The sequence below is a fragment of the Siphateles boraxobius genome, unplaced genomic scaffold, assembly GCF_051911475.1.
Source record: "Siphateles boraxobius isolate OS27281-9 unplaced genomic scaffold, OSU_SipBor_1 8, whole genome shotgun sequence".
Lineage (NCBI taxonomy): Eukaryota > Metazoa > Chordata > Actinopteri > Cypriniformes > Leuciscidae > Siphateles > Siphateles boraxobius.
In genome coordinates, this window is record NW_027509208.1 from 29,515,202 (window position 1) to 29,537,807 (window position 22,606).

At 39.4% G+C, this 22,606-nt stretch overlaps 5 non-coding genes across 5 annotated transcripts; all 5 read right to left on the bottom strand.

Moving 5' to 3' along the window:
* Positions 1-7,049: 7,049 nt before the first annotated feature.
* LOC143730036 (small nucleolar RNA U3) lies at positions 7,050-7,265 on the bottom strand. Its single transcript, XR_013200272.1, has one exon. It is a non-coding gene; the product is annotated as a small nucleolar RNA U3 (small nucleolar RNA).
* A 1,470-nt stretch (positions 7,266-8,735) lies between these two features.
* Positions 8,736-8,947, bottom strand: LOC143729987 (small nucleolar RNA U3). Its single transcript, XR_013200231.1, has one exon. It is a non-coding gene; the product is annotated as a small nucleolar RNA U3 (small nucleolar RNA).
* A 959-nt stretch (positions 8,948-9,906) lies between these two features.
* LOC143729955 (small nucleolar RNA U3) lies at positions 9,907-10,119 on the bottom strand. Its single transcript, XR_013200202.1, has one exon. It is a non-coding gene; the product is annotated as a small nucleolar RNA U3 (small nucleolar RNA).
* A 10,607-nt stretch (positions 10,120-20,726) lies between these two features.
* Positions 20,727-20,940, bottom strand: LOC143729993 (small nucleolar RNA U3). Its single transcript, XR_013200236.1, has one exon. It is a non-coding gene; the product is annotated as a small nucleolar RNA U3 (small nucleolar RNA).
* Positions 20,941-21,925: 985 nt separating this feature from the next.
* On the bottom strand, positions 21,926-22,139 carry LOC143729939 (small nucleolar RNA U3). Its single transcript, XR_013200188.1, has one exon. It is a non-coding gene; the product is annotated as a small nucleolar RNA U3 (small nucleolar RNA).
* Positions 22,140-22,606: the final 467 nt, after the last annotated feature.

The following is a 22,606-nucleotide window of genomic DNA, read 5'->3' on the forward strand; positions in this document are numbered from 1 at the left end:
GGGACAATGAGTCTTACATTAAATTAGCTCAAATTATATATAGGGAATTTAATAATTAATCATGAATGATTAATATATTGCATATTACAGTTAAATTATCGAAGCTGAAAATAGATCGATTGTATATATGAATGATCACCATAATGGGTTATGGTTCGTCATTAATATATCAATAGTCTTATTACAGATCGATTATATGAGATAACCTTAAATGGAATTAATTTAGTTATCGAACAATCTGTTTGTCCAGCAAACGGCCGTAAGATTAACTTATCAATTTTCAACAAAAATTATCTCTTTCTTATAATTCCAAAAAGCTATTTTCTGGCCATGAAAAATCACCTTCTTGTTATCATAAAATTTAGGCTACTGAAATAGTAACGAATTGTAAAGCTTTGTAGCAAAAGGGTCGAACACTTCATTGACTTTGTAAAAATGAGAACTTTAGACAATTAGCAATCAAGAATATAATGGTTTTAATAAAATGAAACTACGGATACAGAATTCTACATTTAAACCCGGGATACATGTATGTACAATAAACAGTAAAACTAACGAGACAAACGAATAACAACGGGAGTGAGAGAGAGAGAGATTGATTGAGAGAGAGAGAGTGAAATATATATATATATATATATATATATATAGAGAGAGAGAGAGATAGAGGATGAGAAAGTGAAACTAACGGTCAGGATGAGAGAGATCACCGGGGTGATCGCAGCATGGCAAAAATCACAGACAATAACCCTTAGAGAGGCAACAAGAAATCACATCAATCAAATCAAATCAAATCAATAACCTATACTTGCGTATATGGTTCTCTTTGTGTGAGCTGAAGAACGCAGAGTCGTGTGCGTGTTTGTCCTTCGGCGCTATAGGCTTGTTCTCTCGTGTCTTCCGGGGCGAGCAGACTCGCGGGAAGTTTTAAAGGTTCACCAAACGTGAAGTTACCAAGGAAATAGTTCAGAGTTCATCTCCCTCGGGAGGGAGAGGCGAAGAATGAAAATAAAACTTAGTAAAGAAAGGAAAAGAAAAGAAACGCGGTGTAATGCTCCCTAAGGAGCCATGGGACCGGACACCTCTCACAGGGAAAGTGCTCTCCTTTTTTTTTTGAGAAACTCCTGTGTCAGTTTCTTATAGAGAGGAGGGGTTCATGCCTGCTTCGCGTATGTGAACCAATCATCTTAGAGCATCTCGAGCGGGAAAAGTTCTTCTTTGTCTTGTCAGGATAATTGATGATGCTATAAAATTTTGTCATTTCTAGCCAGAAAGATTGTACACACAGAACAATACATTTTACTGTAATATCCTATGTATGACTGGTTTAGTCAAAACAAGACGGTCAAACAGGTACCAAGAATGGCCGGAAAGAGTAGAAGAAACATGAAGTTACATTCATATGCAGAATTACACACATTTAATGTTCACTCACACGACTATAAAGCCATAATACCGGCTACCATGACCTAGGAAAGATCAAATTCATGTTTATACATTTCTTAAGTGGTTATACTTATAGAAAATATATAATTGCAGAGTCTATTCCTCTTTCTTTATCAGAATTCAAGTGGGAGCTGTGATTCCCTTGGAATTTCTTTTGGGGGTCATAAAGTTTTATGACCTAGCAAGAGGGAGAGTTTACAGAAGATGATACTGTTAGGTAATCTTTCTTTAGAAATACACTTAAGATTTGAAGTTACAGACCAGTCTCCAATTACATCTATAGAATAAGACAAAACTAATTAGATATGCATGCATACAGGAAGGTTAGATACAATTCTGTGTTATATACATTAAGGACATTCCTATCCTAAGTTGCACACAAAGGACGTTTGTGTGCGGGTATGTGTGGTGTGTGTGTGTGTATCCTTAGGGCATATTGTCCATCCGTGGTGTGCACCACGTGAGGGTTTCGAGAACAACGGGGAACTGTTTCTTGATTGCGCAATGCGTCATAAATGGAGTTAATCAATGACCTGCTGGCAGACATTGGGGCACCATTTCACATGATTCAAGGTTTTGTGAATTAAACATATATGTGTTCATATTTGTTCAGTAGTGAAAGGAAAACAGGATTCGGTCAGTCGCTACAGCAGACTGCCAGGCAACTAGCCAGCCACTGACAGGTCATGTGACATGCTAGAATCAGACTGGCAGCTGCCAGCCAGCCAATGACAGGTCACGTGACATGCCAGTGGCGGCTCCTGCCAGCCAGGTGAAGATTGAACCCCCACTCTTTCTATGAGTATGCACATTTTGTGCTTCTGTTTACATTTCTTTTATAACTTGAATGTATAGGAAGAAAGAAATATACTTTCTATTACAGTTACATGCACTTTAGAGGTGTTAATAAAGCACCTGTTTGTTAGAGTTGTGGTTTGTATTCAACACATGTACTATATTGTACAGTTTGTTCTGCTAAATAAACCACGACAGGAAACATGCTGGGGTCAATTTGTTATTAAACATTGGTAATACTACACACATTTTTTAAAAATATAGGCTACTCAGGTACTTAATTTATTTGTGTATTTACTGATTATTGAATCGATATCGAAGCTAATAAATCAATATCTAATCGAAATCGAATCGAAGCCTCAAGAATCGAAATCAAATCGAATTGTGAAATTCCTAACAATACCCAGCCCTAAACATATCCAAAGCTCTCTTTACTATAAAACTCACTTTTTGCAACTGTTGTCTTAACATATCCATATCCAAAAGGATATGGATATGGATATGCACCCACATTGCCTACAGCTGTGGGTGGTTCCAAGTTTGGACTGTGAGTAGGTGGAAATGTTCATGATTGATGTCTTTTCCTAGCCTTGAGCTGCTCCATTGGTCCTGGGCTCCTCTTTCCAATATTGGATTGCCAGAAAGCGTTCCAGAAAAGCTTCTAAAACAATCCACTTTCTCAAAAGGCACAAATGTCAAACAACACTCAGATCATACCCCTTTCTTCAACATCAACAACAGCAACACAGAAACTTCATCAACGACACAGAGCTGACGTCCAACGGAAAAGTCAAAAACCTACCAACAAGTCCTGAATTAGGCATTTCAGAAACTTGACGTTGATTGCATTTTTAGAAAACTTGCAATGGCTGACCTCGAACTGGGCACGTATCCAAAGCACTCTTTACTCTAAAACCCACTTTTTGCAACTGCTGTCATAGACAACACACAGTTCCGCATTTCAACAAAGTTTGCTGCATAGGAAGTACAGATGCAAAAACAAAACAATTCCAAAATGAGACTTAAATACCAAACACCACTCAGAACATACTCCTTTCTTCCTCGCGGCCTCGTGTCACCAAGGTCAGATAAATCCCATCACATAGCGGCTCTTTCACCTAGATATCATCATATAGAGACTGTGTCTGTTCCCCGGATTTGGAAATCCAAAAAACGTCCAAACCGATCTAAGGTTAAAAATGTAATTGATATTCAACAAATAAAAAATAGATATAATACAGATGAGCAAACGATAAAGCTTTGGTTGCTGAATATTCGATCCCTTACTTCAAAAGCGCTCATAGTTAATGATATGATTTCAGATTATAACCTAGATGTGCTGTGTATTACAGAAACCTGGCTAAAACCAGACAATTACATTACTTTAAATGAGTCCACCCCTCATGATTACTGTTATAAACATGAACCTCGCCTGAAAGGAAAAGGGGGAGGTGTTGCTGTAATTTATAGTAATATTTTCAAAACCACTAAAAAATCTAGTTTAAAATATATTTCTTTTGAAGTTTTGGTGCTTAATGTAAAAATATATAATGTAAACGATAAATCAAGTTTGAGAATTCTGCTGGCAACTGTATACAGGCCACCAGGGCACCATAAAGATTTTATCAAATAATTTGCTGACTTTCTATCAGAATTAGTAATGCCTGCAGATAAAGTCCTAATTATTGGTGATTTTAATATACATGTAGATAATGGAAAAGATGGATTGGGATTGGCTTTTAAAGACATTCTTAACTCTATTGGAGTTAGACAACACGTGTCAGGACCTATTCATTGTCGTAATCATACTCTAGATCTAATATTATCACTTGGAATCAATGTTGATGCTTTTGAAATTCTGCAGCAGAGCGACGACATCTCAGATCATTATCTAGTCTCATGTAAATTACATTTAGCCAAGGCTGCAAAGCCAACTCCGTGTTACAAGTATGTTAGACCTATCACTTCTGCCACTAAAGATTGCTTTATCAATAATCTTCCTAATCAGTTTCATCGTCTCAGCATCCCAGATAGCTTAGAAGAACTTGATATTGCAACAGAAACTTTTAACTCTCTCCTTTCCAGCACTTTAGATACAGTTGCTCCGTTGCGCTTAAAGAAGATTAAAGAAAATAGTCCAACACCGTGGTACAATGAGCACACCCGGGCCCTTAAGAGAGCAGCCAGAAAAATGGAGCGCAACTGGAAGAAAACAAAACTAGAGGTATTTCGGATTTCATGGAAGGAGAGCTCGATTGCTTACAGAGAGGATTTAAAAGCTGCTAGATCTGCTTATTTTTCAACCCTATTAAAAGAAAATAAACATAATCCAAGGTATTTATTTGAAAAAGTGGCTACACTTACGTAAAAGAAAGCTTCAAGCCCAGAAGTTTCCAAGAAACACAGCAGTAATGACTTTATCAACTTCTTCACTTATAAGATTGATAATATTAGGGACAAAATTATAACTATGCAACCGTCTACTACAGTATCGCATCAGGGAGTGCATTATAGTCTCCCCGAGGTAAAATTTGATTCATTTTCTGCCATAGGAGAGGAAGAATTTTGCAAACTCGTTAATTCATCTAAATCGACAACATATATGTTAGACCCTATACCGACTAAACTACTGAAAGAGATGCTTCCAGAAGTCATAGATCCTCTTCTTAACATCATTAATTCATCTTTGTCTCTAGGATACGTACCAAAAACCTTTAAGCTGGCTATGATTAAACCGCTTGTTAAAAAAACGCAACTTGATCCTACAGAATTAGTAAATTACAGGCCGATCTCAAATCTACCTTTTCTGTCAAAGATACTAGAAAAGGCAGTATCCTCACAACTGTGTTCCTTTCTTAAAAGAAATGGTATCTGCGAGGATTTCCAGTCCGGATTTAGACAGTACCATAGAACTGAGACAGCTCTCATTAGAGTCACAAATGATTTGCTCTTATCATCCGATCGTGGTTGTATCTCTCTATTAGTGTTACTTGATCTTAGTGCTGCATTTGACACCATTGACCACAACATTCTCTTAAATAGACTAGAAAACTATGTTGTCCTTAGTGGAATTGCATTAGCATGGTTTAAATCATATTTATCTGACCGCTATCAGTTTGTAGCAGTAAATGAAGAGATGTCTTATCGATCACAAGTTCAGTATGGCGTACCACAAGGCTCAGTACTAGGACCGCTGCTGTTCACTCTGTACATGCTACCTTTAGGAGATATCATTAGGAAACATGGAATTAGCTTTCACTGTTATGCTGATGATACTCAGCTCTATATTTCTTCCAAACCTAACGAAACTCACCAATTCACAAAATTATCGGAATGCATAGTTGATATCAAAAATTGGATGACTAGTAATTTCCTACTACTAAATTCTGAAAAAAACAGAGATTCTAATTATTGGACAAAAAACTTCCACACGTAATAACCTAGAATACCGTCTAACACTTGATGGCTGCTCTGTTAAGTCTTCGTCGTCAGTTAGGAACCTGGGTGTGCTCTTTGATACCAATCTTTCATTTGAAAGTCATGTGTCTAGTGTCTGTAAAACCGCATTTTTCCATCTTAAAAATATATCTAAATTACGTCATATGCTCTCATTGACAAATGCGGAACAACTAGTTGATGCGTTCATGACATCAAGGCTAGATTATTGTAATGCTCTACTGGGTGGTTGCCCTGCACGCTTAATAAACAAACTACAGCTAGTTCAAAACGCAGCCGCTAGATTTCTTACCAGAACCAGGAAGTACGACCATATTAGCCCGGTTCTGTCAACACTGAATTGGCTCCCTATTAAACATCGTATAAATTTTAAAATATTGCTGATTACTTACAAAGCACTAAATGGTTTAGCTCCCCAGTTCTTGAGCGAGCTCTTAATGCATTATAGTCCTTCACGTCTATTGCGATCTCAAAACTCCGGCCAGTTGATAATACCTAGAATATATAAATCGACTGCTGGCGGTAGATCCTTTTCCTATTTAGCACCAAAACTTTGGAACAATCTTCCTAACATTGTCCGGGAAGCAGACACAGTCTGTCAGTTCAAAGCTAGACTAAAAACACATCTCTTTGACCTAGCATTCACATAACACTCTATAATTCACTTCTATAATTCAATATTAGGCTGCTTAGATTAGGTCAGCCGGAACTGGGAACACTTCCCTCATATCCTGATGTACTCGTTACATCATAAGAAGAATGGCATCTACGCTAATTTTAGTGTCTTTGTTTATCCCGAGGTTTTCCCGCAGCCTGCTGGATCCAGGCCGTATCCAGATCTGACAAAGGACTTTCGCCTGGACCCGATGACAATGCATTGCTGAAGTGCCAACTAGCCTCTCCCTATGTAGGATCCCTATACCACTCTACAGATAAAGCGTTGTGGAATTTTTCGGTTCGCGTACCTACCCAAAGTGATAAGATAAAATAAAAATTCTGCATCAAAATTTATAGACAAGTAGTTTGTTTAGGCATGGTTTGTAAGGAATTACAAACCTGCGCACATATATTCAAACGCACATAACTATAGAATCAATTCTTAATGCGCATGTGAACGCCATCAGCGTCTATCACAGGTTCACGTTTAAAGTCTGTTTAGAGAGAACAGTGTCGTCTTAGCGGCCCCTAATTTAATAACAAATGATCATTTAGACGGAAGTGAATCAATCAAAACTAACTTTAGCTGGAAAAAACATTTTTCAAGAGCCACTATAAAACCAAACCAATCTCTGTTACGTTAAATTATATGTTTATCTCTGTAAAGCTGCTTTGAAACAATCTACATTGTTAAAAGCGCTATATAAATGAGGATGACTTGACTCCAATATTGCAAAAAGCAATAAAGAACGCTCATCAACGACACAGGGCTCACAACCAAAGTCACTGCTCTGTGCCCAATTCATGCTCAGAAAGGAGCATCATGACTCTTCGTCATGGGTTGGGAAACAAGCACTTTCGAAACACATTTCTAAGCAAAGAACTATAGAAATGATCCCTGAAAATATATTCTTATCGGTTAATAGAAACTCAATCGGCATTCCATTCTGCTGCGTTTCTCCTCTAAAATGGTTTTGCATAGTTGAATTTTGTAGGCGCTAAAGTTTACGTGACATTTTAGCGCACACATCGGAGCCAAAAGCAGAAAGGACTTAAACAATCTCTTTGAAGCCGACTGTTAAGATAAGTGGACTACAAACAACAATCCATAATGTCATACTTTTTTGCAGCATAGCTACCCGTTTCATGCTTTGTAGTTCATTCGTTGAAGCTACATTTAGAAAATCTTTTAATAGAAGTCACACACACATTAACAATTATTTATCTAGACATTTCAGAAACCTGACGTCATTTGAGCACTTAGAAAACATGCTATGACTGACATCGAAATGTGAAATGAACCCGTGTCAGGCCCGTTTTTTCAATAACACCTGATTTTCATATCTGCGGTCTTATCCGAGATGCAATACCACATCGCTGGAAACATTTCAAGTTTTTGCAGTGATGTGGTATTGTATCTTGGATGAGACAACGTTTGCTTTATACAAAGGATGCTGTGACTCGGGCCCCAAGACGAGGAGAGGTTTAAGCTGCCACAAAACACAACCACAAGAGAGACGGGAGCCGGGTTAACAGAAATGATCTTTTATTTAGCCAAGAACTTAGGAATTTAAACTGGTACTTAGGTTCCTCCCGGGCTGTGGTATCAACAAACCGGGTTTTTTTCCACACATCTGTTACAACGCTAGGCCACCTTAAAAAAGGAAGACAGAACTGAAGCAAGCCAACATCATTAAAGAAGATTTTGCAAGTCTAACTCTGTTTTCTTACTCTTCAGCTGGTTTCTCTCTTGGCCAACATGTGCGTCAGCACCTCATACTGAAGGATTCTGTCCTTCAAACCATCTAACCTTGAGTGTAGCAGAGTTCTCAATTTTATGGTGACCTCCATTAGGCCATCATTGCCTACAGCTGTGGGTGGTTCCAAGTTTGGAGTGTGAGTAGGTGGAAATGTTCATGATTTATGTCTTTTCCTAGCCGTGAGCTTTTCCATTGGTCCTGGGCTCCTCTTTCCAATATTGAACTGCCACAAAGCGTTCCAGAAAAGCTTCTAAAACAATCCACTTTCTCAAAAGGCACAAATGTCAAACAACTCTCAGATCATACCCCTTTCTTCAACATCGACAACAGCAACACAGAAACTTCATCAACGACACAGAGTTGACGTCCAACGAAAAAGTCAAAAACCTACCAACAATTGCTAACTTAGGCATTTCAGAAACTTGACGTTGATTGCATTCTTAAAAAAATTGCGATGGCTGACCTCGAACTGGGGACATATCCAAAGCTCTCTTTACTATAAAACCCACTTTTTGCAACTGCTGTCTTAGACAACACACAGTTCTGCATTTCAACAAAGTTTGCTGCATAGGACCTACAGATGCAAAAACAAAACAATTCCAAAATGAGACTTAAATACCAAACACCACTCAGAACATACTCCTTTCTTCAATATTGCAAAAAGCAATACAGAACACTCATCAACGACAGAGCTCACAACCAAAGCCACTGCTCTGCGCCCAATTCATGCTCAGAAACGAGCATCATGACTCTTCTTCACAGCTTGGGAGACAAGCACTTTCGGAACACATTTCCAAGCAAGGAACTATAGAAATGATCCCTGATAATATACTCTTAACAGTTTATAGAAACTCAGTTGGCATTCCATTCTGCTGCGCTTCTCCTATAAAATGGTTTTGCGTAGTTGAATTTTGTAGTCGCTAAAGTTTACGTGACATTTCAGCGGACACGTCGAGGCCAAAAGCAGAAAGGACTTCCACAATCTCTTTGAAGCCGACTGTCAAGATATGTGGAATACAAACAACAATTCATAATGTCTTACTTTTTGCAGCATAGCTACCCGTTTCATTCTTTGTAGTTCATTCGTTGAAGCCAAATTTAGAAAATCTTTTAATAGAAGTCACACACACATTAACAATTCTTTATGTAGACATTTAACTCTTCTTACTCTTCAGCTGGTTTCTCTCTTGGCCAACGTGTGCTTCAGCACCTCATACTGAAGGATTCTGTCCTTCAAACCATCTAACCTTGAGTGTAGCAGAGTTCTCAATTTTATGGTGACCTACATTAGGCCATCATTGCCTACAGCTGTGGGTGGTTCCAAGTTTGGAGTGTGAGTAGGTGGAAAGCCGTGAGCTGCTCCATTGGTCCGGGGCTCCTCTTTCCAATATTGGATTGCCAGAAAGCGTTCCAGAAAAGCTTCTAAAACAATCCACTTTCTCAAAATGCACAAATGTCAAACAACTCTCAGATCATACCCCTTTCTTCAACATCGACAACAGCAACACAGAAACTTCATCAACGGCAGAGAGCTGATGTCCAACGAAAAAGTCACAAACCTACCAACAATTGCTAACTTAGGCATTTCAGAAACTTGACATTGATAGTATTTAAAGAAAATTTGCAATAGCTGACCTCGAACTGGGCACATATCCGAAGCACTCTTTACTCTAAAATCCACTTTTTGCAACCTCTGTCTTAGACAACACACAGTTCCATATTTCAACAAAGTTTGCTGCATAGGACCTACAGATGCAAAAACAAACAATTCCAAAATGAGACTTAAATACCAAACACCACTCAGAACATACTCCTTTCTTCAATATTGCGAAAAGCAATACAGAACCTCATCAACGACACAGAGCTCACAACCAAAGTCACTGCTCTGCACCCAATTCATACTCAGAAAGGAGCATCATGACTCTTCTTCGTGGGTTGGGAGACAAGCACTTTCAAAGCACATTTCCAAGCAAAGAACTATAGAAATGATCCCTGAAAATATAGTCTTAAGGGTTTATAGAAACTCAATCGGCATTCCATTGTAAGGGGTATACAGTTAAAGACCCAGAACCAGATATGAAGAATGAAGACCCAGAGTCAGAATTATAAAAAATTAAAGAAAATATTTACTGAAGATAGTTTGCAGTTTCATCAGCAGAAGTCAGCTTCAATACTCGCACAGGAGTTCGTAGGCCGCCCCGCTTACAGTTACAAAGATCACAGCAGTTATACGATTTCCAAGGTCTAAGCTACGTCATTGCTTACAGGATGAATGATTCTCATTGGCTATGAAATAGATAAACACAGTAATTTTCCACAGATATACAGATAGACTGAAGCATATCTCCATCGATTATGCAGCTGAAGTTAGGCACGTCATGACCTTCCAGGTCGCAGATTTGGGTTGCTGGGCGCCAGCATGTCCAGAACAACAACTCAGTCAATCTCCAATAATGCCAGTGGTTCCTTAACCTGTAACCAAGAAGACTAACACACACACCAACACACAGCTTTTCCAAGGTTGGATTTGGCCAGGCTCTCACTATAAACAGGAGAGTCCTCTCAAAACATCAAGATAATGCGTTCTTTCTCTCAAGGATAGCTAAACTTTAGTCTAACTGGAAAGAAAGGCTTTAACAAAGAAATGGCCCCTTAAACTATTGGCTTCAATGACCCCTATATGTTTTAACACATTGAAGACCTTTCTCAAACACAAAACAAGTCTCTATTTCATTTCTGGAAGCTGGGTTAAACAAGCAAGCACTCCATTCAGATATCAAATACAGACATTAAAGAATACATGAAAAGAACATTTTAGTAATCACACTGGTAACTTATATAAATAAAGTAAAATCTCCAGAGAAGTCATTTAACTCATTTGATATTTAGAAGGAAAAATATTGATTAATACCTTAATTATAATCAATCATTACATATACATTGAAGCAGCAGTAGATTCCAATCCACCCCCTTCACCATTCTGCTGCGCTTCTCCTCTAAAATGGTTTTGCGTAGTTTAATTTTGTAGGCGCTAAAGTTTACGTGACATTTTAGCATACACATCGGAGGCAAAAGCAGAAAGGACTTCCACAATCTCTTTGAAGCCTACTGTTAAGATATGTGGAATACAAAAAACAATCCATAATGTCATACTTTTTTGCAGCATAGCTACCCGTTTCATTCTTTGTAGTTCATTCGTTGAAGCCAAATTTAGAAAATCTTTTAATAGAAGTCACACACACATTAACAATTCTTTATGTAGACATTTAACTCTTCTTACTCTTCAGCTGGTTTCTCTCTTGGCCAACGTGTGCTTCAGCACCTCATACTGAAGGATTCTGTCCTTCAAACCATCTAACCTTGAGTGTAGCAGAGTTCTCAATTTTATGGTGACCTACATTAGGCCATCATTGCCTACAGCTGTGGGTGGTTCCAAGTTTGGAGTGTGAGTAGGTGGAAAGCCGTGAGCTGCTCTAAAGCCAAATTTAGAAAATCTTTTAACACTAGAACTACCGGAATTCCATAACTACTAGAACGACAATTGCGGTCATTCTGACTGCTCATACTTTGACGTTCATATTGCCGTACTAAACGTCATTTTCGTCATGCCACAACTACATTTGAACCTTCTCTTTAAGTTTTCCGATTGTGGCAGGATGGGTTAGCACCCCTCCCACTTGTTTTAGGTTTGACCAATGGGCAGGGTTCCGGTGCGTATAAGAGCATGAGCTACTAGTTCCTTGGCATGCGTCATTATCCGGGGTCGTGACGTCATCTATGCGCCCTGCTGCTTTCTGCTGGGTTCAGCGTAACGTGTTGCTCGTAAAATTTGCCGAAGCTGTTTATCCACTGTCGGTGCTGTTGGCGGGTCTATGGGCTTGGTTGGAGGGCTGAATGTGGACATTTGAGACAGTGTACTATTTATCGGTGCTTCATGCCAACGAGCATGTCGGAGACATTCGCCTCCATCTATCGCATAGTCTGGGGATGGTATTCTGGGACAGCGTGCTTGGTTGCATGCGACAAGGACGATACCTACTTCTGAATGAGTATTATCTGCCCTGTGTTTCGCTATACGACTTTGTTTGCGCTGTGCCTCATCAACTGCTGTTCTGTTTGGGTTCTGTTTTGTGTGTGTTGTTTTGTTGCGAGTGAGTCGTCTCGATTGGCCGTTCAAGTGAACCGTTCAGGTGAACCATTTCAAGTGAACCGTCCTAAGCGGGCCATTCAAGTGAGCCATTTCAAGTGAATCGTTCTAAGTGAGCCATTCAATGAGCCATTTCAAGTGAACGGTTTTCAGCGAGGGATGACTCTGTATTTGTGATATATTTTGAGTTTGTTTATTTTTTTTGGTTTATTTCTTTAACTAGTCGAGACCGAGTATTTTTGAAAATTATTGTATTAGTGAATTTATATATATTTTTTGTGGTTGAATTGTATTGCTGAATTTATGTGATTTGTTGTTATTTTTTTGTATAACACTGCTCTTTAATGTCCTTTTTTTTCTGTTGTTTGTTGGCAGGGCATGGGCATCCGGGGGCAGATGAGGGGGCAATTAGGTGGTAGGGGTCCTAACTGTGTGTTGTGGTCTTTTCTGACCTGAGTCGTGGAGTGTGTGCTGTGCTGGTGTGTGTGCACTGAATAGAGTATTCTTCATAGATGTGATACCTCGAGACTGCCCTTGGGTATGCCCAGGTTTCCCTGTCGCCCACTCTAGAACCTAGTGAATTGAAGAGAGTGATTGCTGGTCAACGCCTTTTATAGAAAAAGAACTGTCTTTTAACAATTAATAAAATATATATGTTTTCAATCACCTATGTCTCTCACTCCAACTGTGGTTAGGATCTGTGCGTGCCTTTGCTTAGATGTGATATTAAATTCTTGGGGCGAAATTCCCCAAGTGGCGTAGTCGGAAATAATAAACTGAATTGAGCGTGGGTATAAATTGTTGTAACGCCCAATGTCATATAGAATAGAGCTGCCGCTCCCGCACCACTCTGCCACACGATGAAACATTTAATTCCTGTCGTCATGTTATGACGTCATCGCCATTAAAACCGCTTAAAACAAACACGAAAGAAAGATTGTCCCGACACGTGCTGCCTCTCTATGTGAGGAAAGTTTTGCGTCAAAAAATGTTTTTTTCACCGCACTTACCACATGAATAGACATGCAAAAAGTCAAAACTGTTTAGTACAGCCCAGTTTGTAAATAAGTTCAATAATCAATAATAAATCTAAAACTAAATGGATTTACAATGTTACGATAGGTAATAATAAAGATCAGGACACAACATTTAAATTCAAATGAATGTGAACATTTATTTTCCAGCCTAATTGATAAATATTTTCTTATTTTCTTTGTACAATAAAAACAAATCTTATGATACAATAACTTATAACATATATACAATAACAAAAACACTACCTACATTTGAAAACACTGTAAAAAAACTTTCATGGACAGTATGCAGCACAATACAGTACACGAAAACAGGTTTAGAAAAAATGAACATTCGCTAAAAAAGAAAACTGCTTTAGAACTATTAGTTTCAGTAAACAAAAAAAATAAATAAAAAACTTAACGAACAAAATCAGGTTGAAAAGTTTTCCCCAAAGCTCATTTGAACGGTGCAAACACCCCGCAATATTCACTGACGTTTATGCACAGTCCACACAGGTAAACACCGCCTTTCGTGTGCAGCTCCCACACACCACTTTACGACATTTGGCACATGTCTCTTTGGTTTTATTTTGTTTGCAGTACCTCCTTACTTGGCACTGCCGCCTTTTCTCCATCTGCTGCTGCTCCTGCCCGGGTCCTGGCTCTCGCACTACCAGCTGTGAGGTTTTTGATCCCATGTGGTCGGAGCGAAGTTCGCTCCCAGTCGCATGATGAAGTCCCTCCGTGAAACTTGCTCATTTGTGCACTTCTTGAACAATATGTGTGCGTTGATTGCAGCCAGGTCGAGGATGTTATAGAAAACAGCTACTGGCCATCTACGGGAGGGTGCTTTTACTGAATATTTTCTAGCCATTTGATCTACAACGTCTACTCCTACCTTGGTCTTGTTGTAGTATGTTAACGTCTCTGGCTTTCTTTTCTGGCCACTTGTGATGCCAACAGCTGTGTGGACAGTGCTGAGGATGCAGACATTCTTTTTTTTTTTTGCCCTGATACACGTACAGTGTTGCATCGCCACTTTTCAGCACCTCTGTGCTGAACAGCGGCATTTGCGCCTTTATGCACGGGGGGAGCTCTCGTCTGCTCTTGTTTACCGTGTCAACCAAGCTGGTTTTCTTGGCCTGAAGTGCCTTTGCCCATTCAAAAGAAGTAAAAAATTGTCGGTGGTGACGTTTCTTCCCTTCCCCAGGTATGGCTCGACCATTTTCAGCACCACACTGTCTGCAAGTCGTTGACCTGGCCTTCTCGTCTCGTCTTTGCCCAGATAAGGCGCACCGTTTACCATATATTTGGTGTCGACATCGGCAGCAAGCCAGAATTTGATTCCGAATTTGTCCGGTTTGTTTGCAATATACTGTATGAAACTGCACCTTGATTTTGTAGGGAATAGCTGCTCATCCACAGTGATGTCGGCACCAGGCTTGTAGCAGGCGATGCAGTTTTGGACAAATTTATCCCAAACATCACTCATAAGGGCAAACTTGTCTCGCAGGCGTGTGCGTCGGGTTTCCCTTCTGTCGAAACGAAGGAATCGCATTATTTCCTGAAACCTGTTTCGGGACATGGTCTCCTTGAAAAAAGCGCAGCCCCACTCGGCTGACCAAAAGTCGCCAAATCCATCCCTTTTACACCTTGCGCACCACGAATGTAAATTAAACTAATGAAGGCTTTTAGCTCTTCAACTGTCATGTCCCATAGGTTGTCCTCCTTGACTCGATGGGCCTCAGCTACAGTGCAGTCCCTGATGTGTTTCAGCATGCCATCATCCACCAAACACAAAAAAGCTGTAAGGGCATCTTCAATATTGAGCTTGGCGTGCGCTGTGGGGCCTGCCGCTTCTGTTATTACATTTTGGCATTGTCGCCTTCCTCTGTCTTCACCCAACTTTAAATAGGTCCACACTGTGCCGTCTCTCGCCGTTTCATGCCTTTGGGCTGAAAGTGGGTTTATTGGGCCAGGCTCGTCATCTCGTGGTGGACTGCGTTGTCTTGGCACAGAAGGCACATTTGATGGATCAGGATTTTGCACTATTGCCCAAAAAAAAAGATATAGAAAAAAAAAAGAACAGAACAGACTAATTATTTTTTAGTTCATGAAATCATAATCATGATAGGAATAATTATCCCATATGATTTCTAATAGCCTGACAAATAATAATAGCAATAGAATAATAATAATGAAAAGGTGTGTGTGCCGGTGGAGGTGTGTGCCTGACGTAAAAATGTGAATGACTGGATCGGTCATCAGGAAAGTTGCGTGTTTGCGTTGGTAACAGTGGTGGGTGTGTGAGGGGAAAATGAATATGATAACCGATCCGATCGGTAAAGCTATAGCCTACATTAGGTAGTTAGAGATGGATAACTTTGCTTTGAAGTTACGTTACAACGATTATTGAGCTAGTCTGCCTCGCAAAGTATAAAAAGATAGCGAAGAGAAATATACCTGGAATATTATCCGATGGAACAAGGTCAGTTCCAGGATCGGAGATGTCCAGCCGGCTCTTTTTTCGACGGGGAATGAATTCATTATCTGAATCACTCTCAGCGCTGGATCAACTGTCCAGGGACCAAGAGACATCGCTGTCCCTATCCGTATCTGCTCCTCCATCAGACTCCTCATCGTCAAGCATTCTAAGCATGGCTAAAACCTCTGTGGCTGTCATTGTTCTTTTTGATGACATTTTGTTAGCTCAAATGTATAATATTTATTAGCGTCGGAATAGCGTGAACAAAAAAAGCCAAATCGTTGCTATGCAACGGGGACACTCATTACAGAGGCGGGAAATGTAGCGGAAGTTTTATGATATCTAATGCGTGCGGTCAAAATGACCACCATGGCCATTCAAGGTAGAAGAGACCGACGGCATCGTAGACGACGCCACATGTCACCTCCGATAAATATTTATATTATTCGATGACAGATTTATCAATTTTCTTACCGTTTTTTCCAGCAGAAAGCTAACGAGCTAGCCATCACGTCTTGGATATTGTCTTTGGTGTCTTTCTAGCCTTTACAGAAGGTTTTCTATCCAGCCTGGAACTTGTGCATCCTTTCGGAGTTTTTCAGCAATAAATCCAAACGTTTATTTCCAACTTTGATACACGTGAAGTCCATAATTTATAAATATTCCGTCATTTTTGCCGCTAACTCGATGCGAGCTGCCATTTTGGATAACACGTGATGGTTTTTGACCAATTACAGGCTGAGCCGTCTTAAACATTGGTGTGCGTCATTATGCACGAACCAAGCTCTGATATAGTGGAGAGAGAGAGATGCACGGAGACGCGCGTTTCACAGAGAAACACAGAGAAATGGATGTAAATCGAGCGCTGGCCTTTTTTGATGCCATGCAGGATGATGGATTTTCAGGAGAACAGAGCTTTTTGACAGATGAGAAACTAGATTACCAGGATAGACCCAGCTGAAGTGCCATTTATTTATTTACTGTAAAAAATTATTATAGTAGTATAAATGTAATATAAAAGTATAAAAAGAATATAATAAATAAAATAGAAATGCAAAGCCTGTGATGTGGCCCTCTTTGTGATTGCTGATAGGAACTGTTTTGAGGATTGGGACCAGTGAATTTCATGAGGCCCAAAACGCCTGGACTTCTTTTGGAAAAATGTAAATAGCTTTGGTTCTGTACAAGTTATAATGTTTATTCCTGTGCTCCAGGACTCCAAAGACATGAACAAACTGTTTTCCAGAGGAAATTTGATTAGCTTTTATTTATTTGTGTGTGATTTCAATAAATATTTGAGTGATTCAATTTCCGATTTATTTTTTCATTTGTCTTTATGGTCCCATAACTTATTTTACATTCAGGTGACATCAGTGTAAAACAAATATGCTGAAAGTTCAAAGTACCAGTGATGTGGTATTGTATCTTGGATGAGACAACGTTTGCTTTATACAAAGGACGCTGTGACACGGGCCCCAAGACGAGGAGAGGTTTAAGCTGCCACAAAACACAACCACAAGAGAGACGGGAGCCGGGTTAACAGAAATGATCTTTTATTTAGCCAAGAACTTAGGAATTTAAACTAGTACTTAGGTTCCTCCCGGGCTGTGGTATCAACAAACCGGGCTTTGTTCACCACATCTGTTACAACGCTAGGCCACCTTAAAGGGGGAAGACAGAACTGAAGAAAGGCAACATCATTAAAGAAGATTTTGCAAGTCTAACTTTGTCTGCTTACTCTTCAGTTGGTTTCTCTCTTGGCCAACGTGTGCTTCAGCACCTCATACTGAAGGATTCTGTCCTTCAAACCATCTAACCTTGAGTGAAAAGGGTATCTTCCATGGCCACAGAAGAATAATTATTTCTTCGCCTGTACACAGAAGAATAATTATTTCTTCGCCTGTACAGTACTTTGAGCCAGTAGCAAAAACCGTGATCGTAAAGTGACTTGTATTGCAAACAAAACAGAACCAAATACATATTATGTACAAGTTTTATTAACTAAATATAGATATTTATATGAATATAAATAAACTAAACAACATACACACATGAATACATAAATAGGGTAGTGATAGGATGAAATTGGAAACCGGAAGAGGGTCTATGAGAAGAACCATCAGAATTTCATTTTCACATTTCATTGAATTGAATACTTAGATTTGTAGTGGTAACAATTCTTGAAGTTGTTGAAAATTTAAGTCGTTGATGGTTCCGGCAGTGTCAAGTGGAAGTTGGTTGAGGGTTCTCTTTCTCCAGGAACGCACGACTGGTTTGGTCAGGGCCTGGGGCCCTGTTGAGGCCATGGCGAGCACCCAGGAGAAGTGAGGAAGTCGGAAGAGTGGGTGATTGGAGTCGTTGTTGGTTGGAGTCTTTGTTCCAAAACTCCTGAGATTGTCCTTGGTTCTTTGTGAGAGAGTCTTCTCTCTCCTGTCTGAGCCCATATCTGGTTGGATCGAGGCCTGCCGGGCCCTGGGGCCCCCGTGGAGGGGGAGGGGGTTCCCCAGGATCACCAGAGCAGTGTTGCGGCTGGATGAAAGAACTAAGAGAGAGAGGTCACATGTGGACTGTCTCTAATAAGGCCTGGAAAAGATCCTCCCCTAAGGGTTGAACTCGACCAATCAGAAAGGTGACATGTCTGAGAGGGAAAGTGGCTCTTAGTTGATTTACGGATCTTTGTCCCTAGCATGATTATACCTTCATTAATGCTCAGATAGCTATAACACATCCACACTGCATTCTAGAAGAAGGTGATGTACATCAAAGTGTGAGTCATTAAATGAGGATTAATTAGGTAGGAGGCATGATACAGGTGAGGTTACATTGATTGTTAGTTGGTTGTATACCAGGATACATACCATAATATATACCTAATAGTACACGAGACAGTAAACCATTTACACTTTGTGTACACTTTGTTTCTTTCACAGTTTTATGCTTGTTCATTTATAGATCAGTTAGTCTATGATTAATGCAGCAAAGTCTGTTTTAAAGAGGGTTTCTGTTTCATAGTCTCTCTCTTGAGTATGTGGCCACATTCCTCGGAGGTCGTAAAATCTCCTTATCATGCCCTGTAACATGACACTGTTTCTGCCCTTGTGTTTGTTCATTTGGGCTGTGTGAGGAGTTTCATAAACCTTTGTATATAATGAATAATTAGTATGTGTCTGATTGGTCCATACCCTACACTCTAAAACCCACTTTTTGCAACTGCTGTCTTAGACAACATACAGTTCTGCATTTCAACAAAGTTTGCTGCATAGGACCTACAGATAGGGATGGCTGACGCGAAACAGTCGTTCCGAAGCTTTGCGAGATCCCGAAGCGCAGATGTTTCGAAACACTGATTCGAAGCGTGATTCAAAACACCCATGTCACGTGACTATGGCCAATCGAAGCCTCGAAGTGTTTCACTAAATGTTTCATCAGGTGTGATCCGCCGAATCAGCGTTTGATTGACACGGTCGGAAACAGACCACACAATCGCACATCTGTATAAAAGTGAAATCAACGCATATTGACCTCGTGGGGTTTTGTGAGAGGAGTTTGATTTTGAGATAGTGGATTTTTGGTGATATAGTGACATTTATAGTGCGATTTGTTTAGTTATATTTAGGCTTACATTTAAATTTACACAACAGATTGACTGATAGGCTAGAGACACAGAGTATACATATAGTGACACATTAATAGATACATAGATATAAATATATATAGACAGCTAGATTAATAGATAGATAGATAGATAGATAGATAGATAGATAGATAGATAGATAGATAGATAGATATATAGATAGATAGATAGATTAAAGATAGCCTACATATATAAATACATATATTATAGATACATTTATAGATACATGTCTAAATACATATATTATAGATACATATTATATATATACATATCTAAATGATAGATTGTAGATACATATATCTAATTACATAGATAGATTAGAGATACATATCTAGATAGATTTGGATAGATAAATAAAATGGAGGCTCCCCAGAAGAGATGCCGTACATCTGTGGTGTGGGAGCATTTCCATTTAGAAACCCCAAATAAAGTGAGATGTGTGTATTGTGATCGGCAGCTCGCCTACTGCAACAATACATCATCCATGATGTGCCATTTGAGGAGCACTCATTCTGCCATTTTGCAGGGTGCAGAGGATGGCATTCCCCCTGTACCTAGGCCTGCTACTGACACTGCTGGGCCATCTAAGCAAGGTATGCATAGATGTATCCATCACCATCAACATCATCACCATCACCATCAACACCAGTAGAAACACAGGGCATTTTATGGGAACTTTTTGATACTCGTATCCATCCAACCCAGATGATGCACAATGCTACAGCTGATGCCACAGTGGAAGTAAAAAAATACATCAACGATGCGTATTTGCCCAGAACTCATGATCCACTAATTTACTTGAAAGAGAGAGCAGTAATCTTTCCTCATTTGTATGTCCTAGCTAAAAAAATATCTTTGCATGCCAGCAACAAGTGTCCCTTGTGAGAGGATTTTTTCAAAGGCTGGAGAAATTATCTGTAAAAAAAGAAGTAGGCGAAGTCCTTCCACAGCAGAAAATTTAATATTTTTGAATAAAAATATGTAAAAAAGTGAGACATTGTGGCTTGATTTATTTTATTAATATTCATTTTGCAGGACCAAAATAACATTATGCACAGGGAGGAGCCTATAGGTTACAAGATTCACATATTAGAAAAGTACAATAATAAAAAAACAACACATTTTCATGGCTCGTCAAGGTTGTTTCAGATCAACACCTGCAAGTGACCACTAGGTGTCACCGTTGAGACGGGTGTCAGATTGATTCGAAGCCTCGAAACAATGTGGACCATTTGGTTCAACTGTTTCATTGCTTCACGAAGCCTCGATCTGCCCATCACTACCTACAGATGCAAAAACAAAACAATTCCAATATGAGAGTTAAATACCAAACACAACTCAGAACATACTCCTTTCTTCAATATTGCAAAAAGCAATACAGAACACTCATCAACGACACAGAGCTCACAACCAAAGTCACTGCTCTGTGCCCAATTCATGCTCAGAAACGAGCATCATGACTCTTCTTCACAGGTTGGGAGACAAGCACTTTCGGAACACATTTCCAAACAAGGAACTATAAAAATGATCCCTGAAAATATACTCTTAACAGTTTATAGAAACTCAATTGGCATTCCATTCTGCTGCGCTTCTCCTCTAAAATGGTTTTGCGTAGTTGAATTTTGTAGGCGCTAAAGTTTACGTGACATTTTAGCAGACACATCGAGGCCAAAAGCAGAAAGGACTTCCACAATCTCTTTGAAGCCTACTGTTAAGATATGTGAAATACAAACAACAATCCATAATGTCTTACTTTTTTGCAGCATAGCTACCCGTATCATGCTTTGTAGTTCATTCGTTGAAGCCAAATTTAGAAAACCTTTAATAGAAGTCACACACACATTAACAATTCTTTATGTAGACATTTAACTCTTCTTACTCTTCAGCTGGTTTCTCTCTTGGCCAACGTGTGCTTCAGCAACTCATACTGAAGAATTCTGTCCTTCGAACCATCTAACCTTGAGTGTAGCAGAGTTCTCAATTTTATGGTGACCTCCATTAGGCCATCATTGCCTACAGCTGTGGGTGGTTCCAAGTTTGGAGTGTGAGTAGGTGGAAATGTTCATGATTGATGTATTTTCCTAGCCTAGAGCTTCTCCATTGGTCCTGGGCTCCTCTTTCCAATATTTGACTGCCACAAAGCGTTCCAGAAAAGCTTCTAAAACAATCCACTTTCTCAAAAGGCACAAATGTCAAACAACGCTCAGATCATACCCCTTTCTTCAACATCGACAACAGCAACACAGAAACTTCAACAACGACACAGAGCTGACGTCCAACGAAAAAGTCAAAAACCTACCAACAATTGCTAACTTAGGCATTTCAGAAACTTGATGTTGATTGCATTCTTAGAAAACTTGCGATGGCTGACCTCGAACTGGGGACATATCCAAAGCTCTCTTTACTCTAAAACCCACTATTTGCAACTGCTGTCTTAGACAACACACAGTTCTGCATTTCAACAAAGTTTACTGCATAGGACCTACAGATACAAAAACAAAACAATTCCAAAATGAAACTTAAATACCAAACACCACTCAGAACATACTCCTTTCTTCAATATTGCAAAAAGCAATACAAAACACTCATCAACGACACAGAACTCACAACCAAAGTCACTGCTCTGTGCCCAATTCATGCTCAGAAACGAGCATCATGACTCTTCATCGTGGGTTGAGAGACAAGCACTTTTGAAACACATTTCCAAGCAAAGAACTATAGAAATTATCCCTGAAAATATAGTCTTAACAATTTATAGAAACTCAATCGGCATTCCATTCTACTGCGCTTCTCCTCTAAAATGGTTTTGCGTAGTTGAATTTTGTAGGCTCTAAAGTTTACGTGACATTTTAGCGGACACATCGAGGCCAAAAGCAGAAGGGACTTCCACCATCTCTTTGAAGCCTACTGTTAGATATGTGGACTACAAACAACAATCCATAATGTGTTACTTTTTTGCAGCATAGCTACCCGTTTCATGCTTTGTAATTCATTCGTTGAAGCCAAATTTAGAAAATCTTTTAATAGAAGTCACACACACACATTAACAATTCTTTATGTAGACATTTCAGAAACCTGACGTCATTTGAGCACTTAGAAAACATGCTATGACTGACATCGAAATGTGAAATGAACCCGGGCTCGTTTTTTCAATAACACCTGATTTTCATATCTGCTGTCTTATCCGAGATGCAATACCACATCGCTGGAAAC